At 34.8% G+C, this 23,229-nt stretch overlaps 1 pseudogene; it reads left to right on the forward strand.

Moving 5' to 3' along the window:
* The first annotated feature begins 1,043 nt into the window (after positions 1-1,043).
* Positions 1,044-6,982, forward strand: LOC107871717 (annotated as a pseudogene).
* Positions 6,983-23,229: the final 16,247 nt, after the last annotated feature.

The following is a 23,229-nucleotide window of genomic DNA, read 5'->3' on the forward strand; positions in this document are numbered from 1 at the left end:
AGTATTGATTGTCGTGAAAATGGCTGCATGTTATACTTTAAGGAAGATGCTAAGCTAGAGTTTTGTAAGTTTTGTCAGCACTCTTGATATAAGTGTGGTTCTACTGGACATTAAATTGCTGTTAAGGCGATGCATTATTTACCTCTTATACCAAGGTTGAAGAGGTTGTATGCTTCAAATAGCTCAGCTACTCATATGAGATAGCACAGTGAAAATAGAAGGCGCACTGGTATTATGTGTCATCCATCTGAGGGAGAGGTTTGGAAGCATTTTGATGTGACTTATCCAGATTTTGCAGCTGAGCCACAAAATATTCGATTGGGATTATGCGTGGATGGGTCCTCTTCTTTTTCAGTTGGTGGTGCACCATATTCATGTTGGCCTGTATTTATCACTCCTTATAATCTTTCTCCTGAACTGTTGATGACTAATCCCTGTATATTTCTGAATTGTGTTATTCCTGGCCCGCATAATCCAAAAAGCGAAATAGATGTCTACTTGCACCCTTTGATTAATGAACTTTAAATTTTATGACATGAGGGGGTTGAAACTTGGGACATCTCTCTTAAATAGAATTTCAATCTGCATGCATATCTAATGTGGACTGTTAATGATTTTCCTGCTTATGGAATGTTGTCTGGGTGGATGACAGCTGGAAAGCTGGCTTGTCCATACTGCATGAAAAAAACAAAATCTTTCACGTTGAGACATGGCAGGAAAACTTCATGGTTTGATTGTCATCGTTGTTTCTTGCCACCTGATCATGAATTTAGGAGACTTAAGAATGCATTCAGAAGGAATAGAAGGAACATGATGGTCCACCTCTAAGGCTGTCTGGTCATGAAGTTTGGGAAATAGTTCAGGATTTGCCTAAAGCCAGTGAGGAACGATTGTATAGGCTTGATAGATATGACGTTTCGCATAACTGGACTAAGCCAAATATATTTTGGGAGTTAGAATATTGACCAGACAATTTACTGCCAACTAATATTGATGTCATGCATACTGAGAAGAACTATTTTGACAACTTGTTCAATGCAGTTATGAATGTTACCGGCAAAACAAAGGATAATTCTAAGGACAGACTTGACTTACGAGAATATTGGAACCACAGAGAATTACACTTACAGCAGGGGCCCAACAGTAATGTTCTTAAGCCCAAGGTTAGTTTTACATTCAAGTTGGACCAAAAATGTCAAATATGTAAGTGGGTTCAAAGTTTGTAGATGCCCGATGGATATGCCTCAAATTTAGGAAAGAGGGTTGATATGACACAAGGAATCTTGCATGGAATGAAAAGCCATGATTGTCATGTTTTTATGGAATAATTACTTCTAATTGCTTTTATTGGTTTACCTGAAAACATATGAAAACCAATTGCAGAGATCAGTTTGTTCTTCAAAGACTTATGTGCCACCACATTAAATGAAGAAAATCTGGCGCGAATGGAAAGTAATATTGTTGTTATCACCAACAAGCTGGAGAAGATTTTCCCGCCAGCGTTCTTCGATGTGATAGAACATCTTCCCATTCACTTTTTGCACAAAGCTCGGCTAGGCAGTCCAGTTCAAACTAGGTGGATATATCTATTCAAACGGTAAGCATTTGTAACATATTTAAATTCATACATATCTCTTTTAAATATAGTAAACATCTAACCTTAAGATTGTACAGGGAAATTGGAAAATTGAAAAGGGGTCCCAAAAGCAAACATAGGGTTGAAGGCTCTATAGTTGAGTCATATCTTGTGTGAGAGACTTCTCAATTTTATTCATACTACTTTCATGATGAAGTTTCTTGTTCAAAAAACCGACCGAATCGTCACCAAGACGATGTGAATGAGCCTCATTTGCAACCGATATCAATTTTCAATCAATCTGGTTATAAGGCTAAAAATACCATACCTTGTCAGTTCACTCCCACGGAGCGCAAATCAGCAACTTTGTATGTCATGCTGAATTGCCCGGAAATTAAGCCCTTTCTGAAGTAAGGAGATTAAAATTTTTACATATCTTATTTGTTTACTCATTTCCTTAAAGAAACTAATTGTGTTTACATGTCTTATTTGTTTACTCATTACCCGAAAATTGAGCCCTTTCTGAAGTAAGGAGATCAACATTTTTACATATCTTATTTGTTTTCTCCTGAAAGTCAGGATGACCCAATACCACAGCATGTACAGGAGGAGTTATGGACAAAAGCTGCGGGTCCTGCAAATAGAGGCCATTTCTACGGATACCACACAAAATTTTTTGGGGATAATATTAGGTGTTCGTTCGGTGCTGCATACTCTAGCTCTTCAGTTGATAGAAAAATCATTGAAAGACTATAAAATACGATTTCTCAGCTCTCTGAAGAGCTTGCTGAACAAAGAGAAAGGTTTGCTGAACAGAGAGAGAGAGGCAAAAGAAGACGAAGAAGGCAACAACATCACAATCAAGATGCTGCAGCAACAGTTCAGCTCTTTCATTTAGATTGTATGTGTTATTCATCCGTGTCCTGGTGATGCAGTTCGGGCTAGGCCCCCTGGATGATTTCAGCACGGATGGTGATATGAAAGACGAGGATGAATTCTATGATGATGACTTTTAGTTTTTTTTTTTTTAATTTTTGTATGTGTTCTACTTTGAATTTAGACATTTTATTGTTTGAAACTATTGTTCTAGTTTTTTTATACTAACTTTTGTTGGACATTTTGTATGTGCTGTACATTTTTGAAAGTATTTACATTTGGTTTATGGAAAAGTATTTACTTTACCGACCACACATTTTGATCGGTTTTGTGGTCGAAAGTTGTGAAAAACCGACCACATGTGGTCGATTTTTCTTTTTTTTAGTAGAGAATTATCCCCAAAAATAATGGAAACTATTTGCAATTTTTATTTTTCTATAAAAAGGAGCAAATAGATGATCATTGTAATGATGAAAAATAACTGCTGACTTTTTTAAAAAAAGTAATTCAAAATACAAATAACTCAACATTTATTAAAATTTTAAATTAATAAAAATAATAGTAACTAATAACTAGTTTTAATTAATTTGTCCTAAAATTAACAAATGACATTGTTACAGGCTGACATTTGGCAACTTTTAAAGCAAGACTTTCTTGCTATTTAGTATATATAGATATAGATATATAGATATGGTTAAGAGATTTGTTAGATTAATTTAATTTAGATCTTTGAATTTTAAATATTATAAGTGTCACTCATATGCAATTGAGCAAATGGGGAAAAGGTATAGTCTCAAAATTTGTGGAAGATGAGATTTTTCTTATCAAAATCATTGAATGTTTTTTGCCTAATTTATTCTTTAACTATGATTAAGATGCTTGTTAAATTAATTTATCCTAGACCCTTAAATCTAACTAGTATCACTCATTTAGATATGCACTTAAAGAAAATGAAAGAGAAGATTTAACCGAGAGGAGACAACTCCTTTTTAGTATAAATTTACCTCCTCAACTTCATGTGATTCTTGCCACATAAAAACATACACACAATAACACACTAGTAGAAGTAGTACTAAGTAGTACTACATTTAATTTATTTTCTCGATTTCCACTTTCAATGGAGAAAATACTCCGTTTACTATGTGTTATATGTGTTATTATTACTAGTATATTGTTATTGGATAGTCACTCAATCAATGTGGAAGGAAGACATCACATTTCCAAGAAAACAAATAGCAAAATAGTTAGTTATGCTCCTATAACTATCGAAGGTTGTGTTAACGAACCATTACCATCACCATTACTATCACTAGCTGCTTCTCCTAGTAATGTTGCCCCATCGGAGAACCCCGATTTGAGTCCTGATTATATTTTTGATGTGATGGAGTATGGAGCCGTTGGGGATGGTTCCACAGACGATATGGATGCATTCATAGAGACTTGGAAAGACGCGTGTAAAGTCGAATCCGCTGTGCTCTTGGTTCCTGCAGACCGTACTTTTGTGATAACTACAACTATTTTCTCCGGTCCTTGCAAACCTGGACTCAAATTTTAAGTAAGAACATATTATTACAGTATTTTCTTTGTTTCAATTTATGCGACAGACCAAACTGGAGGAAAATATTTTGTTCTACATTATGTTTAATTTTAATATTAATATTATTATTATTTATTTATTTATTTATTTATTTATTTTCTTACAAATAGGTAGATGGGGTGCTGATGCCACCAAAAGGACCAGAAAGTTGGTCTAGAGAAGATGATAAAAAGTAGTAGATTTATTTTTACAGACTTGATTTTACTGGGACTGGGACTATAGAAGGGTGGGAATTCCCCTGCAAATCTCATAGCGTAATTTTTTTTAGGACATTTTTTGATTTGTTTTAAACTTAAACAAGAAATATAATATACTACTACTCAGTTTAAAAAAGGACTTGCTTTTCTTTTTAGTCCTTTTAAAACAGAATGACCTTTTCCTTTTCTAGTAACAATTTAATTTCAACTTTTTTCATGACATGTTTAAGATCACATTTAACAAAACTGTAGTAGTAGTATATTTTTAAGTATAGATTGTAGAGTATATGATTCTCGTAAATGTATGTTTGCGTTGTTATCAGTACAATTCTAATTTGTCAAATTTCTGGGACCTAGTGGCTCTACTTTATCAGGACCATGTGACAGCCCTACTGTAAGTCAGCTACACTTCCTCTCTTTCCAAAAGTATTTCCGAGTTCGATAAAATGCAGCACCTTTAATTCGATATTTATATATGTATTAAAAAATTTAGATAATATGTATAGATAATTTATTGACTCATTAACTATCTTTTTAAAAAGAGGAATTCATCGGCGGGCTCTTAAAGATGACACCAACTTTCACTTAGACATCTTAAATGAGTTGAAAGTTAAAATGACCCATAAGGACCCCACATGAGTTATGTTGTTTAAAATTAACAAAGGCCTAGTTGAAGTGTCTAAATGAGAGTTTGTGTCAACTTTAAGGGCCTTCGATGAATTCCGCCTTTTTAATATCTACAATTCGTGAATTCAAAATTCTTGATTATTAATTTCTATTTTCCTGACTTAACTTTTTTTTTGTTTGAATATATTCTTTTGCAGATGATAGGGTTTATCCAGAGTTCGAATTTAGTTGTAAAAGTTTTAAGAGTACAAAACAGTCCAATGTTCCACATGATATTTGATGAATGTGAAGGAGTATTGATAGATCAACTGTCAATTTCTTCACCAAAGCTTAGCCCTAACACTGATGGAATTCACATTGAGAACACCAAATCTGTGGGAATCTACAACTCAGTCATAGCCACTGGTAAGTAACTTGATTTTGATGCCGTTATTTAATTTGTTTACACATGTATTTACTTTATTATAATTTCATATGTATGGTGTCTGGAAATTAATTTTGATAAATTCTAACGCCTGAAATTTCATATGGCAAAAGATTCGGCACATTATGCTAAAAATTATGTCATTTTTGTCGGAATTTAGTTGTTTTCGTCTGAATTTTATGCACATGTGATCGAAGTTCTAACAAAATTGATTGAAGTTAAGTAATGATTGAATTTTGTTTATATATGGCTGAACTTCAGTTAAAAATAATTGTAGTACAACCAATTTTACTTGAACTTCAGCTGAATTATATGAACTTAACTTATATTTAATGTAAGACGTATCTGAAGATGGTTACAAGTTAACCTAACTTCAGATATCCTGAAGATGGGTACAAAAATTTTTACCTAAGAAAATGTAATGTATGTTTCATCAGGGGATGATTGCATATCAATTGGACCTGGTAGTTCAAACATTAATATTGAAGGAGTCATATGTGGGCCTAGTCACGAGATCAGGTACATTTTTGTTTTTATTTTTACTTTAGTGATGTTTAGAGTCTTTAAGAATATCAATGTATGCTCGGATTCTCTAAGTGTATTTTTAATAATTTGATGTAGGTGCGATAATATTTTGAAGAATCCAAGCTACTTAGTTCATTATTGATCTCACATACAATTTTATATGTAATAAACTTATATAGCAAATACATAAAACAACGAAAAGCTGAATCCTTATTTTCCTAATTAGTGTATTAAGGACAAGATCTGTCTTTTTGTCTTTTAGTAATCCTCTTAATTAATCATGTATTCCCCAATATTTTGCGTATATTCCACATATGTTGCAAATGAACTTTTAAGTAAAAGATTATGTTGAAATAAAATAATTTATGATTACTTTTACAAAGTGAAAAAAGGTAGATTTTCTATGATTTTTACAAATAACTTTTGAGGCCAAATTAGTCATTTTAACTGATAAATTTATCGACATTTTTTTAGTAAACACAACGACGCTTATTATCAATTTCAATACTTCTATTACTCAAACAGCTAACTACTTCTATTTTTAAAATTGTATTTTCCAATGCTAGTTAATATCAAATACCGATATACACTTGCCCTATTTTTCTGCAGCATTGGGATCCTAGGGATGCACCATAGCTAGGCATGTGTGTCAAACATAATGGTCCATAACACCATTATTCGAGACTTAGACAATGGAGTTCAAATCAAGACATGGCGAGGAGGGTTAGGATCAGTAACAGGATTGTCATTTGATACAATTCAAATGGAAAATGTGCTCAATTGCATCATCATAGATCAATACTACTACTATAAAAAGGCTGTCAGAACGAGACGTTCACCATTTCTTTACGTGACATCTCTTATCGAAACATCAAGGGCACCTACGACATTAGGAGAATGCTCATACACTTTACCTCTAGTGACACCATTGCCTGCATAAATATTACTTTGTCTAAAGTTGAACTTCTACCACATGAAGGCGATCTCGTGGCTGATCCTTTCTGCTGGAACACGTATGGAATTCAACAAACGATAATGGTACCTCCAATTGATTGCCTCTACAAGATGGAATGCCACAAGAAACTGGAAACACTATTGATCATTCCTGCAGTATGATCGATCGATCAATTGATGAGTTCACTTTTTTACTAGCAAAGTGAAATGTCTACCAATAAAAGGATTTCATTGAAGAGCTTTTCTATTCATTATTTCCATTACAATTACCAAAAATTAACAATTAAAAACAATGTAGCGCGTAGTGCGGACACATCTTTTATATTTTTCCAATAATAAAGGTAAATAAGTTTAAGTGTAAGCTTATTTACCTTAATTCAAGTCATTGTGAAGATTAAACATTCACACCAATAACATAAATTTTGAACTACAGAAGCCACTCTCAATATAAAAAAAAAAGATAAAATGTAAGAAAACTAACAAATGTGCTTGCATAAACAGTCAGAGAGATAGTTAAGCTTTATCGTAAAGATCGAGATATGTGCCATTATCCCTAAAGATTGTTACAAACTCAAGATCACCATTGTTTTATATGGACAAACCCTACAGAGTGAACATGAAAATGAAGAGAGAAAATGGAAAGTCAATTGCTTCTAGAGAGTTCATCTATTACAACTTTCTCTCATATTAACTACTATGTAAAAATATTTGAGGTATTATATATTTTATTTATTGAAGCCAGGTAAATAATTGTGGGCCACTCTCTACGCTGGGCTAGTGTCTTTATTGGGCCTAACACCCCCCACCAGGCTTGAGGGTGAGTAAACACCAAGCTTGGAAAAGAAATGCTTACAAAGATGAATAGTGAGGGGCTTCGTCATAATGTTTGTAAGCTTCTGCGAGCTAGGAATGTAATGAAGGGAGACAAGGCCAGTAACTAGGCAATCACGAACATAATGGAAGTCAACATCAATGTGTTTGGTGCATTCGTGGAACATTAGGTTCTTAGCAATGTGAAGAGCAACCTAGCTGTCACAATGAAGAGGAACCGAGTTAGAAACATGTAAGATAAGATCACCAAGTAGGCAAATCAACCATGCATTATCAACCACTACTTTGTAGAGGGCACAAAATTCGGCCTCAAAGGACAAAGAAATTGTAGGCTGTTTTTTCCTCTTCTAGTAAATAGGACACCACCAAGATTTTCTGGAAGAAGAAAACAAAACCCAATCAGAATCAAAGTAAGTTGTAACGCCCCAGAGTACACCCTAGACACCACATGGTGCTTACGGTACCATGAGACCACAAAATAATCCATGAGCTAGTACCTGCTGTGAGTACTAAATAAAACTGATAAACAACATATGTAGATTTTCAACTAAAATGCCATAAGGTTTTAATAACTAAAAACAATAATGAAATATGGTTTAAAACATCTGTAAACATACTGATAAAGCAACTAAAAACTGAGTAGACTGTCTGTACTAGTCTGAAAGCCTCTAAACTGTCTAATTGTGGAGTTGATGGGACAAGCCCCCAACTAACTCCTACCGACTAAATAATTGAACTACTGACATAACTGAATAGAAGGTAACTTATCCTCGAAGGAAGGGGACTCACAACGGTTGCTGCTGCTGATGCACTGGAAAGTCTAAGTACGATCGGCGATTTGAGTGTCTGAACCTATGATATATGACATTATAGCGCAAGAAAATGAGTATGCACTCAGTAGTTTTGAATGTACTGGTATGCTAAATGAGGTTAGGCTGATATGCACAGGTTCATGTTCATGAGTAATATCTGACTAAATGTATAGCATGAGGTACTAAGTAATGATGCATGAAAACTGTAAAGACTAAGAATGAATGACCATACATACAACAAGTACTGAAGTAAGCTGTAAACAGAGATACTGAAATCTGATAGTTAAATAACTGTTAAACTATATGCTATGGTCAAGCAAGACTGAACTAAATTCTGAACTGAGTACTAAAAATGAAATTACGGGAGCTTTCATCTAACCGACATGCCCCAATATATACTGATTGGGGTCCAAACCGTGACCCTAATTTGAAGGGTGTTAGTACCGTGCCACGGTTTACTAACAAAGGATGGGTCAACCCTAATCTGGCAGGAAGACTCATGATATATATATATGTTAACCCTAAACTAGGATGAAACATAACAACCTATGCTGGCTAACTTAGGGACTGCTACTAAGGGTCACACCTAAGCTGGCAGGAATACCCCCATCCCTGGGTTCACTCGGTGCTGAATCATGCTTACACCTAATATATACTGATTGGGGTCCAACCCGTGACCCTAATTTGAAGGGTATTAGTACCGTGCCACGATTTACTAACAAAGGTTGGGTCAACCCTAATCTGGCAGGAAGACTCATGATATATATATATATATGTTAACCCTAAACTAGGATAAAATATAACAACCTATGCTGGCTAACTTAGGGACTGCTACTAAGGGTCACACCTAAGCTGGCAGGAATGTCCCCATCCCTGGGTTCGCTCGGTGCTGCATCATGCTCCTAATTAAAATGACACTGATCACTAGATTGGGCTAAGCTTGACTGAACTCTCATTGACCATGTTAACTAACTAAGTGTTGCTGCTCATGATACAACTAGGACATTTTTATAACTACTAAAAACTATTTAAATAGCTAAATTTGGCATATTATAACACCCAGGACTCGATATCATTGGCAATAGAACCATACCATAAATTTAAAGGCATAGCAAATAGTCACAATTCAACTCTCACTCATCTGGACATTTTATCAAACACTTGAAAGGCATAACCTTGTACATAGGAATGAACAACATGCTAACATATCATGACTTCAACATTCAATTCAGAATTTAGGGGATTCAACATGATACTTACATCAAACAACATACGTATTAGTTTATTTCACATGAAATGCATATATTCATAACTTGACACTCAAATTAGAACACATACATGAACATATTACAATCTAAATCATGCAAACTCATAACTTAAGCTTTGAAAAGGATTCTTGGACTCCAAGGGTTGGAAGGGACCCTTGGATAAACACTTAACATACCCCAATTGATGAATTCTTGAAAGTTATTGAGGGATTTCTTGAGAATTGCATTTGAAGCTTAAAGGACTAGGGTTTGTGTTTTTAAGAGAGAATGTTTTTGATTTGAGTGAAATATGAATTTAGGGCCAAAAATGCTATTTTAGGACTCAAATCCCGTGTTAAGGTGAAGGAAAAAGACTGAAATACCCTCCTGGGCTCAAAATTTAAAAGTTTGAAAATGAGCCCAGTGACGCGATGTCCAATGCATCGCTTCACCCACCGATATGATGGCAATCGCACTACGTTGCTGAGGTCAATATGGTACCCAATGTGATGCGACCTAATCGCGTTGGGTCACTAGTTTGGCCATCCAAACTTGCTTCAAACGTCGTTCGAAAAATCCAAAACTTACCCAAAATGAACTATAGAAAACCCTAATCATGAATTAACTTAAAAACCAACTTTTTGAGGCCAGGAACATTGATAGAAAAATCATTAAAGTTTAGAGGCTAAAAGAAGATAAAAAATGAGACTATGTCTTCAACACTTAGCTAAATTTTGAGGTCCTAGTCCTCTTATGTACACTTTATGAGCTAACTTAGACTAAGAAGCATACAGGGTATTACATAAGCACATAATAAAAAATCACGCTCCTTTCATTTAGAAGATATTTAAGCACATGAATACTAACAAGCATATGAGGAGTTCGAGAAAGTTGTAGGAACTGACTTAAATACTGCACTGCAAAGGCTATATCAGGATGAGTGTGTTGTAAGAACTTGATCTTACCAATGAGCCTCCGATAACTACTTGGATCTGGTAAGAGTCACCCATGTCAAGGGTGAGCTTAATAGAAACATCCAAGGGAGTAACAACGGGAGAAAAATGATCAACATAAATTTATTTAAGAGATTAGAAGTGAACTTATGTTGGTTCACAATGTAGCCTTGCATATGATAAGAGACCTCAAGACCAAGGAAATAGTGAATGAAACCCCAATCTTGGTTCTTAAACTGACAGTACAAATAAGATTTAAGGGACTACATTTTAGCAACATGATCACCAACAAATAAGATATCATCCACATAGACCACAAGGATAATAAGAGAACCAGCTAAAGATTTGGTAAAAAGAGAGTAGTCATTTTTACTAAAAATGTAGCCTTTGTATTGCCTAGAAGCCTGCCTAATGTTATAGAGGGACTTTCTCAAATGGCAAACCAGAGGGGTTGAAGAATAACTGGAAGAAGAGCTGACATCAAGTCCAAGAAGGACATTCATACAAACTTCCTCATGTAAATCACCTTGGAGGAAATCATTATTCATATCCAATTAAAACACTATCCAACTTTTTTAACAGTAAGAGTCAAAAGACATTTCAAAGTTATGAGCTTGACAACTGGAGAAAAGGTTTCAGTGAAGTCAATACCCTCTTTTTGAGTGTCACTTCTAATGACCAACCAAGACTTATACCTCTCCACAGGACCATCAGCTTTGTATGGTCTTATAGACCCATTGTTATGTGATGGATTTTTTGTTGGAAGGAAGAGGGACATGTCCCAAGTGTGGTTAGAAGTAAGAGCATTAAATTTTTTTGCATGGCCTTCTACCAAGAAGGATGGGAAACTACTTGCTGGTAATGAAGAGGCTCATGCAACTGATGCACAATAGTAGGTACCTTAAAAGAGTGGACTAAATAGAACACATAATCCAAAAGATAAGCGGGGGTAAAGGTGGTTCTAGAAGATTTCTTAGGTGCCACTAGTAGATTAGAAGGAACTGAATAAGAATAAGAGAAAGGCAAAAAAATACTAGGATACTAGAGGGAGAAGAAGGTAAATATACAAAGAGACAAGTAGGGGTAGGAAAAAGATCGGGAGTAGAGAAGGCATAGGGAAATACATGTTCATGAAAGACAACATCCCTGGAAAAGAAAATAGTAAAAAGTAGAAAGAGAAAGAAGTTTGTAACCTTTTTTCCCATAAGGGTAACCAAGGAAAACACAAGAAATTGATCTGGACTGGAATTTTTCCCTGCCAACCTTAAGAGAAGTAGCAAAACAAAGACACCCAAAAGATTTAAGATAATCATAAGAAGGTATGATGCCATGTAACTTCTCATAAGGGGAAATATTTGACAAAATAGTAGAAGGTACCTGATTAATATATATGGCAGTAAGAATACAATCACCCCAATATTTTAAAAGGGAGATGTGATTGGAAAAAAAGGGCTCTAGCAACCTCTAATAGGTATTTGTGTTTTCTATCCACTACTCTATTTTGTTAAGGAGTATGAGGAATGATTGTTTGATGAAGAATGCCATGCTCATTAAAGAAGGAAAAAGATGCAACACTACCTAGTTCAAAGGCATTATCAGACCTAAAGGTTTGAACAATGGTGTGAAAATGTGTCTTGACCATTGTCGTAAAGGCCTTGAGTATAGGTAGGGCATTGTTCTTGCATAAAATAAGATGTGTCTACGTTACCCTTGTAAAATCATCTACAAGGGTTAAAAAGTACCTGAACCCATTATAGGTTTGGGTATTATATAGAAGCAAATGTCAATATGGACTAATTATAAAGGTACTGTAGAGTGAATAACAGAAGTAGGGAATGAAGATTTTATTGTCTTGCCATAGGGCATGTAGAAGAAATAAAGGATTGTTTAGTAGAGATTTTATCAGAAAGAAAATGAATTAAATACAACTTCTGAAAAGGCATGTGGCCCAACATTTGGTGCCAAACAAATCTATCTTATTAACAACATCAGACTTAGTACATGTAGGAATTGAAAGGAAAGTATCATTTGAAGAAATAAGAGAAGTGTTAAAAGGTAAAGTGGAATTAAGAACTAAAAAATAGTGTGTTATTGGATCCAATTGGGGTCTTGAAGAAGAGATCAATATTTGGATGAAAATGCCTCTTCAGTGAAGGGCCTTGTAGGTAACAATGAGTTTTATTAAACAATGCATGACAACCCAATTGAGAAATTAATTAATCAATAGAAATGAGTTTAAAATGAAATGATGGTGCTGAAAGGACACGAGAAAGAAAAATATCAGATCTCAAAGTTAAAGAGCCAATGGAAAACACTTTTATTTTGTATCCAATTGGTAGAGTCGCATAAAAAAGTTTAGAAAGAGGAGAAATATTATGTAATAGGTGTTTGTGAGGATTCATATGATTAGTGGCTTCTAAATCCAATATCCAAGATTGAATACCTACATGTGTATGATCAGAAATATGATGACTCAATGAATTTGTAGCATAAGTGGTAAACAAACCTGCAAAGTGTGCAAATCCAGCAAAATTTGAAGTATAGAAATCAGCTAAGTAAACAGTAAGTGTAGATGTTGATATTGTTCCTTACTAAACCCATAAGTGTACACATCAGTAGGATGAGCAGGGGATAGAGAAATAGATGTAGGATTTTCAGAACAAAAAGTGTTAGCCTGGACACAATTAGCAGGGTTTTTGTTTTTGGTGAACTTGAAGTCTAAAAGAAACCATGCAACCTGTAACATTTTTCCACAACATGCCCAGGTCTTCTGCAATAGGTGCAAAAGAGAGAAGGTTGGGGTTTCTTTGAATTAGGATCAATGTTAACTCTTTAAGAATAACCCCTGCTAATCTAGGAATGACCACCACTCCTATTGGTTTAGGAGAAACCCCTGTTAATGCTGGAGTTATACTGAGTTGAACTCTTATGATTAGTAGGTGAAGCTGAGAAGTTAGCTGAATCACCAGAGAAATTAATGGTAAAGGAGTGGTTTTCCCTTTGGCTTTCTTCTTGTATCAATAGTGAATAGACTTTATTGACTGATGAAAGAGGGGACATCATTAATAGAGTACTTTTTATCATAGAAAATAAGTCATTGAACGAGTTGTTGGTCTTCTATGAACTTAGGAAACACACCATATATACAAGTGAGACCAATATAAGCACAATGTAATTCATCCCAAAGACTCTTAAATTTGGTATCGTAGGTGGCAATACTAGAGGAACCCTAAATAGTAGAGTTGATTTTCCTTTGAATCCGAATATATTTATATCTATTTGACTGACCAAACCTAATATTTAGATCTTCCCAAATTTCTTTAGCAGTTTTGAGGCACATGATACTAATAGCAATATCACGAGACACAAAATTGAGAATCCATGCCTTAACCATATCATTACACCTTTCCTCATAAGGAAAATAGGGTGAACCAAAGTTAGGAGCTGGGGTTCTGCCATCTAAGATACTCAGTTTGTTCTTACCTGAGAGTGAAATCAACATACTGCTTCTACAGATGTAAAACCACTACCAGAAAATGGTATAGCCATAATTTGACTTCCATGGCTATCAGAAGGGTAGACATAAAAGGGATTAGAGAAATTTACTTAAAAGAGGGTAAACCCTCTGATGATTTTAAAGTCATTAACACAACTTTAATCTAGATTTAGAAATTCTACAATAATTGAAAAAATACCAGAACAAATAGAAATGCTACACCACAGATCAAAACACAAAATTGATAGCACATACAAAATTAGGATTATGAGCTCTAGATTCACAAATTAGGTCGATCTATTGCAACCAATAAATACAATCTTTTTGGCCTCCTTATAGAGCCTGAAGGAGTAAAGGCCTTGAAATGAAAAATAAAAAACTGAGCTGTAAACAAAGATGAAGGAATCACAACCACTTTTATGAAATCAACTGGATAACTCCATGGATGGGGGGTACCACCGGAAGGAAGTTGAGAAGCTAAGGTTTCAATTGCACTGCTCTGATACCATGTTAACATACATAAACTCGAGATCGCTATTATTTTCTATGGACAAACCCTAGAGAGTGAACATGAAAGTGAAGAGAGAAAATGAAAAGTTAATTGCTTCTAGAGATTTCATCTGTTACAGCTGTCTCTCCTATTAACTGCTATGTAAAAAACATCCGACTTAGTATATATAGTACATATTAGAGCCATGTATATAATAGTGGGCCACTCTCTATGCTGGGATAGTGTCCTTATTAGGCCTAACAAAGCCATGTCAAAACTCCTCATCATATGCTAATAAAATAAATTATTTAATTATAATAACATAAAACACAAAAAAAGAAAAATATAGGAATATTGTTAATATGATTATATGATACTAAGTACTATGTGTGATATTTATAGTATTTCTATGTCAATCATACTAAATAAAAACTAATTGTATCGAAAAGAGGAGAGAAATCTAAACTATTTAATACATCTGCAAATTGTTTGTTTAGTTGTACTGACAATCAAAATCATTATCTCTTTAAATATAACAAATATTATAATCAATCGTTACTATCAGTCATAAACTGACTTTCATAAAGGTCAATCACACACATATGACACTTTAATTTTAAAATGACATCACCATCAAAATTACCTCAATATTCATTGTCGTGAAGACTTTCTTGATCATTCTTGCTAGAGAATGATAGTTGAGACAAAGAAATAATGCTAAAATTAAGAAAACGTGACCAAATACATAACAATGTAAAGAAAACTTGAGAAAAAAATAGCTTGTCTTTATATACTTGTTTCTTGTTATTTGCTAGTTAATTCACAAGTCAAAATAATAGAAAATAGAAACGATAACTTTGAATGAGAGTCACTCAAAGATATCTTCAAGATTAATATTGAATTAAAGTCTTTTCTTTATAGTCAAGTGGCACTAAAGGACCCCTTGAGAGATAAGAAAAATATTTACTTCAGGTTGAAAAGCACCATTCATGACATTCTTGCTTTGGTTACAATCAAAGGTGACCTTATTTCAATTTAACATGCTGAACAAAATTTCTTTCACAACAAAGGGAAGGGAGGCAAGAATTTTTTTCTATTCGGCCTCCTCCAACTCCAGTTATCCCTTCTCTTAGAAATTCTAACTTTGTATGAAAGCTCAAGAAAATGATTTATATTATGATTTTTGGCAAGCTAAAGTTGGAACAAGGCTTGATTTAAAAGGTGGAAACAACATGTATAAGCCAAATTAAGAGTAGAATGATTCAAAATATAAATTTACGTAGGTAAAATACAATACTATACAATATCACAAACTTTCAAATTAGAATTAGGCGTATTGAACATCAGTTATAACTATTATTAAGAGTAGAAATTAAAGATGCGTGAGTTAAAATAGAAACTAAAGAGGCTTGAATTATGGGTAATTTCTCTTTTTAAATACATTAAATAAAGTCGAGGAAAATACTTGAATATTAGATAATATTATCATTTTATAACTAAAAGTGTCGAAGGTCAAAAAGGGAGAAAAATAAATTTATTAAATTTGGGTTTATATAGGCAAGATAAGAGGTATACCACAAGATATCACAAACTTACAAATTAAAGTTTGAAGGTTATGGAAATAAAAATCATGGGGGTTATGAATATTATAAAGAATAGAAATTAAAGAAGCGAGTTATGAATACATTAAATTAAAAAAAGAGGAAAGTACTTAAAATATTAAGAGATACCATCATTTAATAATTAGAAGAAAAGAAAAAAAAATATAATTTTCTTAATCATAAGAAGCATAATAATAGTGGTGAAAATGGGACCACTAGTCCAAATGTTAAAGAGTAAAAGAAGTTTATCATCAATTTAGGATAGTTAGATTTGTAGGTAGGTCAAAAGCACGCATTACAACTTAACTTCGAGTTATTAGCGAAGGTTTGCATGATAACAATGATACAATGTAAATAATGTAATCTACAAACAAAGTAAAGCATAAACAAATCTAGAATGGTAGTGTGGAGCGAGGCTTTATATACATGAGCCAGCCTTGATCAGAATCGATATGAACTTAACACGAGCACTATGAACAAAGAAAATAAATAAAACTTAAGAACAAATCTAATGAAATTTTATTGCACATGGATAGAAATGAGTAAAATTCAATGATCATACAATGGGGAGGGGTACTTACTTATAGTGTCTAACATCTATTTAAATAAATTGAAAGTGCCACTTAAACACTACAGTACCTCAAGCTTCAATTGTCGACTAACCATTGGGGATTCTAGACAAATATCATATGTCTGAGGTGGACCTGCTGAGGTTCGCCAGTACACCTGAGGGCTCTGACACATTGGTTTCCTATTTCTCCTTTCATGCATGGTTACAATTATTAGTAGTCTCGTGCCATTTTTCTCTTGCTTGAGATGATGTTCTTTTATCTCAATTTTGTTTTGAGATGAGGCCATTATGGTACTATTCTTACTTTACCCAATCCAAAATAATCCACTCTTGCTAAATTATTTTCCCTATACAGAGTCCCTTCACTTTTCAAGCAAAACACCAAGTATCATCGAGAAGTAGAATAATCTAGACCTAATTATCTCAAAAGCACCGCAGGGATTCTTTCATAAGCTTTATCAAATATTTTATCCTTACGAGATACGTGTTATTCCTTTAAGTCATGCGATAACTCTCTATCTTTTATAAATCCTACCCCTCAATACTCATTCCAATTTTCTTCACCTGACTCTCTCTTGTCTCTCATATCCTTCTCTGCAAATACTTTAGTTCATGGATCCCTCATCTTGGTGATGTCGGCCCCCAACTTTTCTGTTATAAAAGTAAATGCCATTGTATCCCTTATCGAGAAGACTAGTGCTAATATCAATGTTGCAGTTTTCACTCAGGAAACTGTTAGGAAAGTCGCCATTCCCCCATGGTCACATTCAAAGTTCCTTATATGAACATCATTAACCTTCTTTTTTTTCTATTGACATGAACTTCTTTAGTCAGTTAACGAGTTCCATAGATGAGACCAAGTCCCTAGTAGATTCTACCCTAAATCATAGTTTTAAGAATGTTTGCAAACACTATTAATTTGAGCATTATTTAGCCACATCACGAAAGTACTTTATTTTTATTTCATGTCTTTGATGGATAGGATCTTTCAAAAAGTTAAGGATGACTGCGGTTTGTCAAATAGCATCAAGGTTCTTTCTCCTTTTCTTTTGAAAAATATTTCCAGCTTCAATCCTGGTTACCTAGGTTCTACACCTACCCTTTCTCTATGGGCCTTGATGGTGGCCCCATTATTCAATTTGTCCTTTTTTTTGTAAGATTTATGGTATTTTCCTAGGTCGGGTTTCCCCTACGATTTGGAGGGTCATTGCTTGTGTCTATGTTATCACCCGCATCCTAGGATTAGACTTTACCCCAGACATTTTTTCACTTTGTACACTCTTCGAGTAATCAGTGAAAAGATGCTTACCATTCAATGTCGAGTTAACAAGGACATCATTTTAGATCTGGATAATTCAACATGTCATTGACAACACAAGTATATGTTTTTTTATTCCAATTTTATTTTTGGTGAGCCCAACCTTTTGAAGGAATGAAACTATCATCATAAGCTCCCTTACCCCCTTATATATGATTTTATGTCATCATTTTCTTTCTTTTAACTTTTGTTTTTTATAAACAAAACTTAGGTCTTGTCCTTGTAGATATTTGCCCTTGGGTCTGGATGATCCAAGAATTTGTGCATTCAGATGAATCTATTTGGGAGCATATATCAACCAAGATCATTGATCTGTAATGATCATGGTACAATCATTCCATCACTTTTCATACCCATGGTATCTCTATTGATACTTATACTGCTTTTCCTTCTTAGAGATCAAATATGGTGTTGCCTTAATCCACTAGCATAACTTTTTTCTAACACCGAGGGTTTCAAACTTATTCTTGTTCAACAACTTAAAGAATATAAAATGTCTTCAGAGCTAGTCCCTTAGTTGAAAGTATAAAGAAAAATAGCAGGGGCTTTTTCAGCTTTGGGTAAAAGACCAGGGACAAGTGGACCTACCTCTCCGACTGAGGGGCATTGGTTTATGCTTTTGAAACTGAGGCCAATTCCCTAGAGATCCAGTCCTTTGGGGTTGATCAAACTTTTTCTCTAGTAGATACCCTTGCAATAGATTTGCAGCCTATAGGAAAAAATACTGACAACGTTTCTAGAAGTCCTTCCCGTGAGCTACTAACCTGTCTATGTTCCAACTTGAAGGCTCATGCTCTTTCATCCATCAAATACTGGCAAAACATATACCCTCACATTATCAAATAAATCCCTATGAAATATGTGGTGAGTTTGACATAACAGAATAATGAAGATCTTCTTAGGGGTACTTTTTGGGCCTTATCGAGGGAAAGTCAATCCAGGTTACCATAAGCTCTGCTCTTCTTCTTTATTTTCCTTTATTAAGGCTAAATTATTTTTTATTATTCCAAGGATACCTCTACATATGTGAGGGCCTTTTTTTGAGAGAAGAGCGAGCCAAAAAAAGATAACCCTAAGAAAAGGTTGTCATTTTGGAGGAGGAAATATGCAATTTAAAGGATCATTTTGTCATCGACAAGGAATCCTTAAGATGATATAAGGAAACCCAGTCCCAGTTAAGGTCTCAAGGATGTGAGACTTTTGGTAGGATTAATAGATACGAGGTCTGATCAGGACCATCAAGAGTTTTCATATTTGAAAACCCTTTTAAAAAAGAGAGCTGGTGAAGCTGCAATCGCTTGAGCTGGAGTAGAACATATTTCAGTGCATGCTTGCTCTCTTAGGTCCCTTAATAATGTTTTTTATGAGAAACAAGAATAAGTTAGAGCTTTTTGGTAGGTACTAAAGATATATAGATTTGGATGTTCAAAAGTCCTTATATTCTTATTTGAGTGTGCAACTTGCTGATGTTTCATAAAATCACGATAGTTGAGACGCTTATAATGGTGAATATTTGCAAGTACAAAGGTATATCTTTGTGGATATAATGGTTTTTGAGTGTTTGTAGGTCAAACATGTCTTAAAGAGTGGAGTGCTGAATTTTGGATTAAAAAGGGCATCAGACGATCATTATCATTATCGTGGGATCTGATCATAGTCTTGCTTGGGCCTCGTAGAAAGAATTAGAGAAGTGTAATACCCCAAAAATCCAAACCAATGTTAGATCCATATTTCAATCTCTTGAGAAATGAATTATAGTTATTTGGTAGCTTTATGAGTAAGATTGATGTATATTAAGGCCTCAAGTGACTCCCAACTATTAGATGAATCAAAATATCTATTACCGATTGAGTTTTTGAGAGGAATGTTGCTATAATCAACTTCAAACAAGATTATTTTTTTCTACTAAGAATTTTCCAACTCAATATCCACCAATTGTAGGAAATTGAATCATCTTTTCCAACGGTCCCAATTTCACCCAAATCCGATACTCGGGTGAGAGGTTATGACACTTTTAGAGAAAGATAGTAGCCCAACGCAATAAGGCCGCATCGCGGTGATGGCCAAAATCACGTTCTTATTTTTTTAGTGGAGCACCGCGATAACTCCACATCATTCCAAGGGTTAAATTCACATTCAGTGGGGCACCGCGATGGCACCGCATCGTGCCAAGGTGCCAAATCAAGGTTGTCCACTTCCACTGACGCAATGCGATAGCACCGCATCGTGCCATTGAAAAAATGGGGATTGTCATTTTCTAGTGGTGCAACATGATAGCACCGCATCGCGTCGTAGCCAAAAATTGGGATTTTCAGTTCCAGTTCTGAGTTTTAATTCCTAAGGATAGTTTGGTCTTTTTCTATAGCCCCCAAATCGTGTAAACAAAGGATTTAACCTATCCTACGCTTATTATGTTGACTTTTCATCAAATTTCTCTCCAAGAAAACCCCAGGGTTCAATATTCAACTCCAAGAAAATCCAAAATTCTCCATTCCTTTTCCAAGATAATTCAAATTCAAGGTTCTCAATCTAAGAAATTTCAAGAATTCTTCAATTGAGTCATGTTAAATGTTCATACATGGGTCCCTTTCAACCATGGAGCCCAAGAATCTAATTTTTTAAATTCAAAGTTATGATCTTTTACAAGTTATTATGATTTTTAACCATGAATACCCATGAATCTTGATTCTATACCATGTTTACATGAAATTATTGTTGTTATTAAACCCCAAATGTTCAAATAGTATTATTCATTGATTTAACAATAATTTAATGATATTAATGGTGAAAAAATTCCATTACTACAAGTTTTAAACCATTTCCATGCTTATCTTACACTATGCATATCGAGTCCTGGGGGTTGTGAATACTTGGAAACTTAGCTATATTCTTAGTCTCAGTATCTTCAGAATAGTTTCAGACAGGTTATGAGTAGTACTAGTTTAGTCAGTTATCATGATTAATTAAACTTAGAACGGTTCAATATTTTATGTTAATTAAGTTATGAGTAGGATTTAGCACCGAGCGAGTGCAGGGATGGCGGTCTCCCTGTCAGTTGGGTGGAGTCGTTAGTAGCAGTCCCTGTACTCCAAAACTATGTAGCCAACGTTAGATTTGAGGGAGTCACACATCATTTCAGGCATTACTACCTCCTCGGGGTCACTTGTTAGTTTAGGCTTGACATCCTTAGTCCTTTAGAACAACATTTTAGTGGATCCACATGGCCAGTGTTAGTACCCGTGGCATGGTAATGACACCCTTCCAACTGGGGTCACAGGTTGTACCCCAATTTAATCACTGGGGCATGTCGGTTAGGTGATAGCTCCCACAGTCTCAGTTTAGTAATCAGTTCAGTAATTCAATTTTAGTTTTCCTTGACCATAGCATATAGATATAAGTCATTCATTTGAATGTATTTAGTATTTTAGTTTACAGATTATATTCAAAACATGTTTTATGCTTAGTCATGCATTCTTTGTATTTACAAATTTCATGCATTCTATTTAGTACTTCATGTTATTCATTCAGTCAGTTATTACTCTTGGACATAAAATCATGCATATTAGCTTACCTATTTAGTATATTAGTACATTCAAAGTACTAATTGCATACTTATTTCTTGCACTTTGATGTTTAATATCATAGGTTCGGACGCTTAGTTCCCAGATCGCGTATAAACATATCAAATTATTAGCTGTAGTAGTGGTGAGTCCTTAGATTTTGAGGACTTGGTTTATTTACCTCAGATTACTTTATCAGTTTTGTATTTTTTCCATTTAATCGAAATTACTTAAGGGTTTGTCCCATCAGCTCCACAGTCTGTTAGTAGAGGCTTTTCAGACTAGTACAGACAGTTAGTTAATCCTCAGTTTTCAGTTATCATTGTCAGATATTTTATTCAGTATTATCAGTATTGTTTTACAGACATTATCAAAACTATGATTTAGAACCTTATGGCATTCCTCAGTTAAATTCCCCAGTTGATCTTTTGTTATTAGTTTTTCTCAGTGCTTACAGCAGGCACCATCTCATGGATTAGCTTGTGGTCTCTCAGGACTGTAAGCACCGTGTGGGGACCAAGGTGTACTCTCGGGGTGTTATAAACTTGGTATCAGAGCCTAAGGTTTTAAAGTGTCCTAGGAAGTTTGAAAGCTGCATCAAGTAGAGTATTGTCCATGGATGTGAAGCCCACCATACTTATGGACAAGAGGCGACGAGATATTTTAAGAAAATTTTCCCTTCTTTCAGTGTTCATGTCATGCGATCAAACATGAGCTCTATTTAAACTCTCTTCCTAATTAATCCATCCTTCCATGTATAGAAAATACCTTCCAGAAAGAACAATAGAAGAAAAAATAGGAATCATCCTGCACTTCCGCCTGTTCAGGAAGATTCTCTGAATGAGCCTATCTCTCATGCTGAATTTAGAGCTGCTTTTACTTCCTTAGCTTATTCAGTAGTTGCTCTAAATAATCTGCAAGCTGTTGTTCCTTTTAGACTTTTGATTTATGCTCAGCTGAGTGAGAGAGGGGAACATAGGAAGAAAAGGAGAAAGAATAAGAGGGCCAGAACAAGTAGTTTTAAGCCTAGGTCAAGGGATAGTAATCGCTCCCAATTCCATAAAAAATTCTCAGCCCCAGATCTACCTTCAACCAGTATTCCAGTGTCTGAGGTTAAGAATGATAGTCGAGGTAAAGCACCAGGCTCTAAGTCACAAGGTAGTGGGAAGGGTGTTCGTACTAGTCTGCTTTGCGAAGAATATGGTAAGAATTATAAGGGCGACAGGCAACAGAGTTAGAGATTTTCAAAAAAGTGGTCAGCAGGGCCGGTCGAACCGTCCTCCAATTTTATCCGGTCAGCCAACTGAACAGAGTGCTGCTTGCAGTGCAACCAGTGGCCAGTGTCAGAATAGGATTTATGCACTTCAATCTAGATAGGATTAGGAAATTATCCAGTTATAGTATCCCAGTAAATCACTTCAGTTGATTTCAGAAATAGAGTAGTTTAGCTTTAGCTTCTCGATGAACCAGCTAGTAAAGGAAGAGGTAGTACCTCAGTGCTTAGGAGTCAAACTTGTTTTTAGATTCCTTCTCAGAATCCTATGATAGCATATGATCTAGAATTAGAAGCATGA

The sequence above is a fragment of the Capsicum annuum genome, chromosome 5 (genome assembly GCF_002878395.1).
Source record: "Capsicum annuum cultivar UCD-10X-F1 chromosome 5, UCD10Xv1.1, whole genome shotgun sequence".
NCBI lineage: Eukaryota > Viridiplantae > Streptophyta > Magnoliopsida > Solanales > Solanaceae > Capsicum > Capsicum annuum.